Here is an 11,076-nt window from a genome sequence, read left to right on the forward strand (position 1 = left end):
CTTCAGTAGATGGTGAGGACTGAGTGAAAAGGAATCAATGCTCATCTTTTTTTTCTCATGTATAGTCCAAGATAAAACCTGAAACTGTTCCACCTGCCTGCTCTGAAGTAAGCTAATTACCTACCTGTCAATTTGTCCTCTCTTTCCTTTCAGTTGGTGATGGTTTGACTCAGAATGACATGAGATTTTTCATCTTTTTGCATACATAGATACTTGGCAATGCTTTATTAAAAACTGGTAAGCTTCAATAAAATCTTCAAATAAAATGAAAGAGCTTCCTTTATTTAACATCACTGACTTAATAACATGTTGCCACACTACCATAAATAAAAAAGTTTATATGAATTATGAATCTAGAAACATAACAGTGTGATCTATAAGAAAATGCATAAAATAGACCACAATTTTCAAATTTCATAATTGCATTTTATTATTTATTTATATGCTATACTATTTTGTTAATGAACTGTTCTTACCAATATGAATAGGAAAGTATTAATATGTATTCAAAGCATACTATAACAAGTTAGCATACACATAATCAAGTTCTTATTACTATAAATATTTTGTAGAAGTTTCTGGAGAAAAAGAACTGTTTGCCTTGCATCCAAGCCTGACCTTGATTCCAGAAAATCCAAAATTAGGACAAAGGATTGGTTTCCCAAAAAGTGGCTATTGGTGGTGAGAGGTTAGAAGAGGTCAGGGGTAGAAAGTAAGGTTGTTTTTAAATGCCATAATACTATAATTATTTGCATCTTACTAATAAATATACTTTTAAAAGAGGAAAAAATATAGATATTATTCTCAGAAATAATATTTAAAAGAGTATGTTTAGAATTAGACTGAACTGATATATAAAATTATATTTTCCATGTCTCCTATTAATTCTAATATATATATATATATAGTTTATATTGTATTGCTATTGACCTGCACAGGATTCTCAAGCAAATCTTTATAAGAGACTATATATATATATATATATATATATATATATATATATATATTCTCCCTTTCTGTATGTGTCCATGTAAGACAAACCATAAGACCTCTGCTAATAACATGTATAATAGTGTATAATTGATGTAGTGTATAATTGATGGTAGCTCATGAGTTTAGAGGCTTCATTCAGTTCATTATCTTTACTGTACTGCTGTGCATTTATGGTCAGTCAGAAGTGAAGAGAGTGGGGTGGAGCAGAGCTGCTGATTGAAACAGAGCAAACAACTTCTAGGCTTAGCACCGAACATTTTGCAAACTCCAGTTACAGAACCCTGACTAATAATTTCCTAAGCAAACATATTTTTCAATATGTAGGATATCTCACAGCCCTTTCTCTTGCATAAAATAATTCTAATATCACTCATGTATATTAGTCAATTTATTCACTTATTTAGTTCCCAATTTGACTCATTAAGTTAAGGAAGCTGAGACAAAGCAAATATTTATACAGAACTTCAGGTGTCAAAATAATAAAATTAGAATAACATTTCTCGTTTGCCTTTGTTCATGATATTTACCACAGCAATAGAAATGAACACTAGAACAAAAACTAGTATGAGTCATACAGATGCTGCTGGCATGGCCCTTACCATGTTTCTATTATGCTTTTGACTATTTTGAACACAAAAGTTATTTTGGAGCTTTGGACTGAAAACCTGCATTTCTTAATTATCCTAAATAGTTTGTAAACATAGCTTCCAAAAACTGAATATTACTTTTTAAAATGAAATGTATAGGTACTATACCTTAAACAACAGTAGAAACATATCACAAATATAACCTAGAATTTGTACCAATATACAAAAATCCATACCAATGTAAACTATTGGAGAAACATAGATGCTTTTTAGTTTAAAGGTAGACTCAATAATATATACTTTGGTCTTACTATTTCTATATCCTCATCTTTTTTTCCCACTAGATAGGCAAAACAGAATGATAGAGGGAAGAAAGTTAAGAAAAGAACCCTTTAATCCAAACTCCGTTATTTAGATTCCTAGCTGACCATGAACAATAGCAACTTGCAACCAATCTTCCTAAATTATGACCAACATCCATAACCCAGTGCACAACCAAATACCACCCACTCCAACTCTTGTGAATGTGGGCATCATGTTTTTAAAATGACTTCTTGCTTCCCGGGGGCAATGGCATCTTTAGAAGCTACGAGAAATTGGGGTAATGGTCAAGTCCCAGGTGAGATAACTGTATAATTAGTTGTTCAGTCTCTGTGTGATGGGAAAGTCCAGAGGTTAACTGAAGTCCTGTGAGACTAGATGATCTCCCCTACCAATTTTGAAGTTATCCTGAGCAGTTTGTCACCTCACACTGATTTTGGGGTGGTGTTTGTCACCTTAGTAGCATTACCATCATCCAGGTGAATTTGTTGTTGCAGGGTCCCAAAGTCTTTTTGGAGACCTTGAAGGTCATAGTTCACTGCAGAAAACATAAACATTGTAAATGCCATAGGTAGCAGATACCTGAAATGCTAGAGGACCCCAATCTGTTCAGTGCCTCCAGAGTACACAACTTAATAACTTCTTGTTTCAGACACAGATCTGAAAAAAACTATAGGAAACTAGATGAAGGTTGTTTCTAGAATGAGTTAATTCTCTGAGTGAATACAGCTAAATCTCCATGAATTTGTTTACCAGTAAGATTTGGGTGTCAAAGGCTTGGGTGAAAACCTGCCAGCTTGGAGAGTTTGAGGAACAAGTGGCTGACTTTCCCTCCAGCATCCCCAAAAGCAAGTATCCTTCTAGTATGCCCAACCAAAAGACTGCCTCACTCAATCCCATCCCTACTACTTCCCGTGTGCCTCTGGCCATCTTCCAGATGCCCTCTAACTCTCTGTGATTATTTTCTGCTAACTACCTGCTGGCTCAACCTCCTGACCCAAGGTTGATTTTATTTAATTAATGCACATGCGAACTCCGGGTTCACAGTGTTATCAGATATCCTGTAACAAAAGTGAGCTATTCTCATGTCAATGGCAGAAAATTTAAAAACCTAGCAAGAGGGAACCTCAACTGAAGGACTGCTCCTACCAGGTGGGTTTGTGTGTGCTTTTCTGGGGAATTGTCTTGATTAATGATTAATAGGGGAGGGACAAATCCACTATAAATATTGCTATTCCTGAGTAGATCTGTATAAGAATTACAAACCAGCAAGCCAATAACCATCATTCTTTTGTTGTCTATGCTTATTTTAATTCCTCCAGACACCTGCCTGAGTTCCTCACTTGACTTTCACTGATACTAGACAGATTATAACCTGTAAGCTAAATAAAGCCTTTTCTTCCCAGGTGGCTTTTGGGGGATAATGTTTATCATACCAATAGAGAAGAAAAGCAAAACTAAAACAGGAATGAAGATTTTCCAGAGAACTATGCCAGGGACAAAATTAGAATGCTACATCAAGTGATGAGGATCCAGAAACGAAATAAATAAATAAATAAATAAATAAATAAATAAATAAATAAATAAACTCTCTAAGCAAAGAAATAAGGTGTTAATGAAAGGATAAAGGTGAATACACATATTAGTATCTGGAATAAATTAACATTTCATCAAAATTATGTATGTGATTTCTGTGGACATAAAATAAATAAATGTTATCCTTGAATTGTAGTCAAAGAGGGTCCTGATTTGTCAGCACAATAACTGAAGTCTGCTTCTTACTTGGAGAACAAGATTTAGAAGAAGGAAATATGAGAGGAAAAATTTTCATAACTTAGTTAAGTTATAACTATATCTGATGAAGTAGGAAGAGCAATTTTGTCATTGCTCCAGTTTGAGGATTCAAATACACATATAACCCAGGGTCACAAGGAACTAGGGACACACAGAATTCATGGAGTCAAGGCACCTGGGAACATACGAGATCTAGGAAAACATGAGCATAAAGACACACATGACCTAGAGGCATACAGAAGCTACACATACACAGGACCCAGGGACACACAGGAGCTGAAGACACTGGTCTTCTGTATGGAAAGAGAGAAGCTGCACATGAACATGAAGGTCACTTCCAAATTGGTGAGGGTATTTTTCTCTGCATTTCTGTCTCTGTGTCTGTGTCTCTCAGTCTCTCTCTGTCATTGTCTGCCTCTGCTCCTTTTCTGTCCTGTCAGTCATTCCTTTGCCCAGACTATGGCTATGGCAATGAATCTAGATTTGCTGCAAGTGGTTCCTTCACTAATATCACCCATGAAGTGGATTCTGTAATTCTAGAGAAAGTCTTAGTTAAGTAAATGAGCAAACATTTTATGTTAGAATTTTGTTTGCTTAATTTTACAATTTATACCACTGGGCAAAAAGAGTGTGATTAAAAAATTGCTAAATTCTTTAGAAAAAGAAAGGAAAAGTGAGGAAGAAGAGAATATAATCCCAAAAAGCTAGATCTGCTAAGTATGATTCGGGTTAAAATTCAAAAGCATAATTCTTTCCATTGTTGCTGACTAAAGCATTTATGTTTTTAAGAGTAATTGCATTCATACGATGTAGTCATTGTACAATTTGTTCTCTCTATTGATTTAACACACTCTCAAATTCTCATCTCTGTGTCAGCCACTATTGACACATGTGAGGTGATAGGAAACGTGCCACTAATGCCACATTTGTAGCTTTTACTGTTCATAATTCTATGGAAATCTCAGTTTCTACGGGTATCTTCAAAGGTCAATAGTGTATTTCCTCCCCCAAAGTTGAAAAATGAGAGAAGCTAGGAACACAACAGCTTAATTATGCTAGGTATTTTGTGTTTTGAGGGATTGTAAGCACAGGGACAACATGCAAGGATATTTTTATTTCTTTATTTTAAAAATTGTGTATTTCATAAGTTAAAACATGGGAGGACAGAAGAGCACCTGCTAGGATTGAGAAGTTCACTCAGAGGTCTTTATGTTGCAAGTTTCTGCTGTTCGTTTCAAGCATGGTTTTCAAACTTTGTGATTTTACTTTTAAATGAAAACACCTTGCTCTTTTTGATATGCTGATATCTTAGAATATCACACATTTCATTCAGATTTTTAGTGCATACTTCTGCCTAATTCATACTTCTCCTTTTGCCTTTCTTTTTCTTTATTCCCCCCAAGGCATTTACTTAAAACGCAGGACTTTGCTTTATGCTCCATCATAAAAGCAGGGAATCTAAAAATCCTTTGTCCTATGATCTCATTTCTTTGATTCTTTCCACTTTTAAGCCCCCTTTTTGGCATGGCTATAAAACATACATTTAAATAATTTCTTCTTGTTGAATTCTTTGGCTTAGACAATGTAATTGACCTCACTGCAACCAGAAAAATCCCTCTGGCTTATTTCTAGCTATGTTTGTTACCACCTGCTGTCTAGGTAGTTAAATGTCCTCTAGAGACTACTGCCAAATGCTAGTAGTGAGGACTGATTTCAAGTTCCAAATAACTTAGCACAGGCATAGGCACATACCTCAGCTCTTCCTCCTGGAGTGGAAGAATATAAGATTGCTAATCAATTTAAATAAGTTCAATATTCCTGCCAATTATCAGATAGATAGCAGTGTGATACAATGTTTCTAGTGTCATGGGCTCCTGCACTCTCATGCACAAACCGCACAGAGATACTAAATAATCAATTATAGAAAAATAAACTTGTGTTGTTCTTTTTGATTATTTTTAAAACAATCTTATTTTATATGCCAATCCCAGTTCCCTCTCTCTACCGTCCCTTCCACTCTCCTCACTGTCTTCCCCCACCTAGTTTTAAAATAAACACATGTCGGGAATACATTTAGAAACTCATTGAAAGGAAAAGAAAGTCAAGTCAGTATGCAACAGTATGAGTACTTTGTATTTAAAATTAAGAATTGCATTAATTGACCATTAATTTAGACATACATAAATTTTAAAGACAATATTTTTAAACATTACAAATATTTATTTTTTTCTCTTTTCTTACAAGACTGGATATTATAAAAATAAAATTTTGGAAAAGAAATATTTTATAAAACATGGGACTAATATTAGAAGTTTTTAAGTTTAAAAACATAAAGGAATTACAGGCATAAAAACTGGCATCGTTTTCAATTGTTCTTCATCCACAAAAAAGAAAATAATAATTGACTGTAAATTTGTTCACAGTTGGTTTTTGAAATGGGCATGAACTCATGCTCAGGTCCATATTGTTTTAATGAACAATGGTGTGCGCCATGTCAATAGGATAATGGTGAATTACGCTTACTCATGGAATAAATTCATGGAAAGTACATTAAGGATTTTGTAAAACATGCCAGTGAGTTTCTATCTGAAACAGAAAAGATGAAGACAATCTATGGTGTTGGGACACATTATAGACACAGTGAATGCCTGTTCTGAAACTTCCTTGCAGGAAGGGAACAGGAAGGTATTCTGCTGCTGCCATAACAAATTTACTAGGAACTTACAGTTAAGTCAATGCAAACTCATTTCCTCAATACTTTCTGGTCACAAGTCAACGTTATTTTTTTCTGACTAAAGTGTGGACAGAAGGAGAGCTTTGTTCTGTTATGAAGGCTCCAGAGGAGAATTTTTTATTATTCTTTTATGGATCTTTAGCAAAACTCAGATTTCTGTGCTTAATGGTCTAGAATGAGCTTGCTTTGCTAAATGCCTAGTGATGACTATTTCAGAACAACTTTATTTGTGGTTCTTTATTCCCTTCTTCAAAGCCAGTAAAAGGAGTGTATGCCTCTTATGTCCCAGCTTCTTACCATCTATTCCTTATTTCCCCTTCTTTCAGTCTCTCAAATTTAGCCAAGAAAGATTACCTCATGTAATTGTATTAAAAAAATCAAGACAGAACACCTCCTCAATATCTGTTCCCATTCACTTATGCTGTCCTTTATTGCCATCCAAGAGCTTGTCTGTATTTCTAGGGTTAGAATTCGGACATTTTGGAAGGTATTCAATAGTCTGTCTACCACAATTTTTGTCATAATTTACTCTTTTTGCAAATGGTGGCAAAACAGACTGGATAGCTTAAATAAGATTTATTCTCCTCACGGTTCTAGAACCAAAATTTTTGAGCCATAGGCTCATTAATTTTTTTCTGATGACTGGTGTTTTGACTTACAAATGACTAAATTCTTCCTTTATCCCAAATTATACCATTTAGTGTGTATAAGTCTGTTATTTCTCTGTGAGTACAAGTTTCTTAGAAGGAGATTAGTCTAATTTGACTAGGATCCATGCACCTGAAATTATTATAATGTAGTCCCTTTATCTGAAGACCTCTTTTCCAAAAACAATCATTTCTGAGATGCTGCATGACAGGGCTTTGATACGGATGTTGCCAGTGATGCATAGAAGCGCAATGTATGCAGAGAAGCTGAAAGTATACATCAGGCTGGTCACCTACTCCATTTATAAAAGGGATTTGCAGCAAAGCCTGATGAAAAACTCAGTTCAAACTCAGAACTCTCATGGCAGAGGCTGAAACTGACTCCAGCTAGATGCCCTATTATGTCTACATGTGCACTCTGACTTGCATGCTCATGCAAATAATAATGCTCACCTGCATGAGTGCACACACGCAAGTGCAGAGGCCCCCACACTACATCTCCCACCCCCACAAAATAATTATATAAATAAATACATAAATTTCATAAAGTTTTTAAAAATATGCTATTTCAAGGATAATTATCAGTACTCATAATCAGGTAAATCTACAAGTGCACAGTACTGTCTATACTGGTGAGTCAAGAATGTCAACCCAGTACTCATCATTTATAGCACATACTTATGCTATAATCATGTCAATATTTAATATGTGGTTCAGTACATATATTGCCGTATTTTAACAATAGGGAGTGTTTTCAGAAACTATACATGTATAATACTATTATCTGCAGTAGAATATTATTTTAAGATGTGCTACTTTTGTTTATGCTCTGGAACATTTGTTTAATGATGCAAAGATGTGTTTGATTAAATAAATTTATCTGTGGTCAGGAGTCTGAATCAGCAACTGAAGACAGGAAATTGTAGAAGGAACCAGGTGAAGAAGGGCTGATAAGGATGGGTAAGAAAGAGCATGGGGACTTCTTGTCAGATGTGAAGAGGTGTGCTGTGTGAGCTGCTGGCTATTCAGTCTTTCTGGGAACCATGGTTCTAACTCAATCTTGAGTTCTTTACTGGGACAGAGGTTTAAATGTTGCTTTAGATGCTTTGAAAGAGTCAGTACCTGAGGGAATTGCCTCAGCCTTCAGCTCTTGTGGCCTTGCTGCTGCAGGTAGTGGCAGAGTTGCAATTGCTGATTAGAACAGCCTTAGCTTAAAATGCAACAACAATAATGATAGTAATAATAATAAATCAACAGACATGGTGACCAATGTGGGGTATTTTGAACATTTTGTGGGGGGGAATGTCCCACCACCCAGCTCCCAAATGAATCAGACAGGGAGGCTTAGTCTTAGTTATGAAGACCTGGCCTTAGCTTGTCTTGTTTCTTGTTAGCTTTTCTCATCTTAAATTATTCTATCTACCTTTTTCCCTTTGGGCTGTTATCTGACTTCTTTCCTTCTTACTCCATGTCTGGCTGTGTGTCTGTGTGACTGGCCCCTGACATCCCCCTCTCCTTGTTCTCTCATTGCTCTTGCTCCTATCTTCCCAGATTTCTTCTTCTATTTATTATCTCTGCCTGCCAGCCCTGCCTCGCCTTGCTCATGCCATTCAGCTCTTTATTAGGACTACCATGTGTTTTAGACAGGTAAAGAATCACAGCTCCAGCTAGTTGAACAAATGCAGCATAAAGAAAAGTCACACACCTTAAAATAAGGTTCTACCACAAATATCTGACTACATATTATTTATGGTCTATATATTTACACAGGATTAAAACTCCTATAAATGCCCATGAAAAAGTATTTTTTGATAGATGCTTATATAACTAACATATATAAAGTATATTAATGAAATATATGAATAAATGGAGTTTATTACTTTAAAGTCATCACCATTGTTTGAAGCATCACATAAGGGAATGCCACTGTAATGAGGTTATGCCACACTTTAGGCCCTGTGAATTCATGCAGAAGAGAAACAGAGGTGGTGGCAGCTCAGTAAAAGAGAAGAATTGCAGGAACTTTCTGGAATAAATGATACTAATGTTGTTCCCATGCAAAGACAGTAATTAAATGAAGAAGGGAATTTGGAAATAGCCACTTCTGTGTCTGAGAATAAAGAAATACATTTCTTCCTTTTCTAGAAATAGAAATAGACTAGTAGTCTATTTGGCCTAAAACCTGGACACTGTAGACAGATCTGGAAATTAGAGATGTGGGACAATGACTGCAAAATGGAAACATCCACAGACAACAGGAAAATTGGAGGCATAATCGCACCCTTAAATTTGAAATCTATTATGTTCTCCAAAACATTAGATAAATAAAGATAGAATCTTGGAATATTTAAGAAGTAACAAATTATAGCAAAAGTACAAAACCAATGAAACTAATGAGGCCTGACAAAGTGTCAGTTGTTTTGCATATATTTAAATAATGCTTATCCTTTAGGCAGTAATTTTGGAAGCATTCTCTTTACTATATTTCATTAGAGAGGAAATCCTAAGCTGAGACTTTAAGTGTTTGTTTCCAAAGAACATGTCTGTGGAGAGGCAGATACATAGGTGAAATCTGGACACTGACTAAATACAGTTTACTACTAAAGTTGTGTTTGAATTTGCAAATAGACCCCATTATTCAGGAAGATGTGATAATGAACCAATATCCAAAAGAATGTAGTCCCTGATTCCACAAAAACCGTTTTAAAGATTACATATGGAAAATAGACAAGAAAGAGAATGACAATTTCTTGGCTCAAAAAATCTGTCCTTACAGAATATTTTTATATTTATGTTATTTCTCACTTATAAAAGTGCCTATATTTATTTTTAATTTGAATGATTTTTTTCTTTTTATGCTTGACTTTATATTCTTCATGAGTAATTTTTAGTATAGGCCTCCTTAATCAGTCAACATCCAACTGTAAACATGATAATTTTCATGCAGTGAGAGTAAAATAATTTTAAAAGTGTAAATGGCCTAATATCTTTGACTCTAAATATTAAAATGTTGTTTCAGTTATATGTAAATACAATGTGATAATTTTAGTTATATTTTTGATGAAATAATATTTCTTCTATGTTACAGAGTAACCCTTTACCAAGACAAAACACAATCAGGGGATGCCTCAGCCCTTGATTCACTGTATTCCTAGTGATGTGACATTTTTCTGTTTACTATATATAATGATAATGCAGAGAAATAAAATAATTATACAAGCCAGAGTTTCTTTAAGTTATTAAGAAAATAATTATGCAAAGAAAAATGGCTGATGTATTTTTTCCAACTAATAAAGAAAAATCATAAATATTTTAAATGAAGATACATTCTAGCAAGCACTAATGACTATCACCTTAGCAAAATTATATAGATGATTTTTCTTTTTGTTTCGAGACAGGGTTTCTCTGTGTAGCTTTGGAGCCTATCCTGGCACTTGCTCTGGAGACCTGGCTGGCCTGGAACTCACAGAAATCTGCCTGCCTCTGCCTCCCAAGTGCTGAGATTAAAGGCATGCACCACCAACGCCTGGCGAGATGATTTTTGTGATAGAGAATTTTGTTAAATAAAATAATGAGACCTTAAGAAATATCTTCACATAAATACTGTTAAGATTTGTTAAGCAACAGATATTCCAAAGTGAAGAACATTGGACATTTGACAGAAGAATAAATCTGAGTTCCTAAGATGCGTCACCTTTTGACAAAAGTCACTCACACAATTAAGAGTACATTTTTCAAATATTTTTTGCGTATGTATATCAACAGAAGTATTTACTCAAATGCACATTTTCTTCTTTTCTCTTGCTCCTGCATAGACAAAATGGACAGTTTATAGCATCTGTTCTGAGGTGTGTCTGGCAACAGATGGTCTCTCTTAAGGTTTATGGTGCTGAACTCTGGATTCAAACTGTACATGTCTGAATGCCTAGCAAAATCAAAACTATGTTTTGTAGGGGAAAATGTATTATATGTTGCCCTACTGTCTGAGTGCCTATGTCCT

Source organism: Cricetulus griseus, chromosome 4 (assembly GCF_003668045.3).
Source record: "Cricetulus griseus strain 17A/GY chromosome 4, alternate assembly CriGri-PICRH-1.0, whole genome shotgun sequence".
In the NCBI taxonomy this organism is placed as follows: domain Eukaryota; kingdom Metazoa; phylum Chordata; class Mammalia; order Rodentia; family Cricetidae; genus Cricetulus; species Cricetulus griseus.